Source organism: Penaeus japonicus, unplaced genomic scaffold, assembly GCF_977035675.1.
Source record: "Penaeus japonicus unplaced genomic scaffold, GWHDUDI00000001_assembly GWHDUDI00000014, whole genome shotgun sequence".
Taxonomy (NCBI): domain Eukaryota; kingdom Metazoa; phylum Arthropoda; class Malacostraca; order Decapoda; family Penaeidae; genus Penaeus; species Penaeus japonicus.
The window spans coordinates 31,116,130-31,118,629 of record NW_028234416.1 but is presented as its reverse complement, the minus strand read 5'-3'; positions in this window follow the sequence as shown (position 1 = coordinate 31,118,629).

Sequence of the window (2,500 nt, the reverse complement as noted above, 5' to 3'; positions counted from 1 at the left end):
GCCACTGGATTTCGTCGTTTATGAAACTCGAAACCTTTGCCGTCCCGTAGGATCCAGGAGGGGGAGGGGAAGGATGGAGTTGGGGGGGAGGGGGGCGGGGAGAGCTTCCGGTCCGTCTTTTATCCGGCCTTTCTTAATTTATCCGTAAATGTTGGGTTCTCAAGTTTTCCCGCTCCATTGCGAGAGGTCCGCGGTCGCCATCATCATCATTATTATTATCATTATTATCGCGGCCGTCGAAGGAGACTTTAATTCTCGTCTCCTTTCTTATTCTTTTCTTTGATTTTATGTCCGGCTTTCGATTCTCTTTTTTTCTTCATTTTTCTTTTTTCTTTTCTTTTCTTTTCTTCCTTCCTTTCTCTCCTACTAGGTGTGTATCTTCAGATTTTTCGGGTTTGTGGAAGAGGGGAGGGGGGAGAGAGGAGAGGAGGGGGGTCCTTAAAATATCCGTTCTCTCGTTTCACTGTAATCACTGTCAACATGCGGTGAAGAACAGGACAAGAAGAAGTAGGAAGATGGGAGGAGACCCAGGTGTTTTTTTTGGGGGGGTGGGGGGTGGGGGGTGAGAGAGGGGGACAGTTTCTTAATAGCCGTAAGAAGGAAAGCTGAAAAAAATAGTTTTTTTCTAACGTCTTCGCTTTCTTCTTTTGCATCGGTAACCCCCCTTTTACTCCCCTTTTCCCCTCCCTTCAGTCATTCCCTCCTTCCTCTTTGCATCTCCCCTACACCCCCTCTCCAGTTCCAATCCCCGCCCCACCCCGCCCCTCACCCATCCCCATCCCCATCCCCATCCCCATCCCCATCCCCATCCCCAACCAAGTCCCAACAACAAAGTGTCGATTCCAAGACGGGTTACCTCTTCTTCCTCCCCCCCCATTCCTTCTCTCTTTCTTTTTTCTATTTCTTTTTTATTCTTGCTATCCCGCGCCCATTATTTTTTTTTATATCATCATTCACCACTCCTGTCTCTCATTTCCATTGTCATTGTTTGATTACTACCTCCGGAGCGGGCGACCATTCTCGGGGCCCGCTCGAAGGCTCGAACACCTGGGGATTTGGGGGGGGGGGGTATCCCGATCTCGCCCGATCTCGCTCGATCTCGCCGCCGCCGCCGCCGCTCATCACACATCGGATTCGAAGGAAACGATTTTCGGATAAGGATTTTTTTTTTTTTTTTTTGATCGGTCGTCGCGAGTGAATTATAAGCTTGTGTTTGGTTTTCCCCAAGGCTGGGATATTTATTTTTTTTCTTGGGGGGGTGGGGGTAGGTTGTTGATGGAGGGGAGGGAAGGGTGTGCATGTTGTTCGTTATCGATATTGGGATGTTTGTTTCTTGTCATGATTTTTTTCTTGTACTAAGATTTTTTTTTTACTGTGAGGCATTTAGTTAAGATTAGAGGGTGTATTTGTTTAATTCTCTTTCATTCTATCTATCTATTAATCTATCTATTTCTCTCTTCTCTCTCTCCTTCCTCCCTCCCTCCCTCCTTCCTTCCTTCCTTACATCCTCTCCTCCCTCCTCCCTTCCTTTCTTCCTTCTCCCTTCCCTCCCTCCTTCCTTCCTCTCCTTCCTTCCTCCTCCCCTCTCTCCCTCTCTCTCCTTCACCCCCTTTTCTTCTTATCTTATCTAATCTTATATTTCATTATCGGGATTCCTTCTCTCCATTCTGACACCTCAGGATTACGAGAGCGCCGTCCTTCGTGTCATTGGTTTTGATTCTTTAATTTCCTCTCTTATCGTCTCTCTTCTCCTTTCTTGGCTTTTTCTTCATTATGCGTTCGTCCCTCTTTCTTCTTCTCTTTCTTCTTCTTCTACTTGGATGTGTAATTCTTGTTGCTTTTTTGTTGTTATTTATTTGTCATTATTGTGATTTTTTTTCTGTTTTATATATATGATTGAATTTTGTTTTATTTTATCTTGTTTTTTTCTTTGTTAGTTTTTTTCCTTTTTTTTCTTTTTCTTTTTTTTTCGTTTCGGATTATACATACCGAGTAAGGAGTGATATAATGTAATGGTTTTGTACGTGTGATTTTGTTGTGTCATTGAGAAGCTGAATTATGGTTTATCGAAGCGAGGCGGTGGTTAGTCTGAAAATAGACAATGATGTAAAAAAAAGAAAAGAAAATGAAGGAGAAGGAGAAGGAGGAGGAGAAGAGGAGTGGAAGAAGGAGGGGAGGGAAGAGGAGTGGAAGAAGGAGGCGAGGGAAGAAGCGACGATCGATTGAAAAACAACAAAAAAGAAGAATTATGAAGAGGAAGATGGAGAGGATTTGAAGGGGATGAGGGGGAGGAGGAAGAGGAGAAAGAAGAGAAAGGGAAGGAAAGAATAAAAAAGCAGAAGGATAAGATTCGAAAAAGAGAAGAAAGGGAAAGAAGGTAAGTAGGAGAGGGACGAGAAGGAAAAGAAGGAGAAGAACGAGAAAAAAGAGCAAGTCTAAGAACAAAAAAAAAGGAAAACTTTTATTTTCGAGTAAATAGAAAGAAATGCACTCGAGTTTC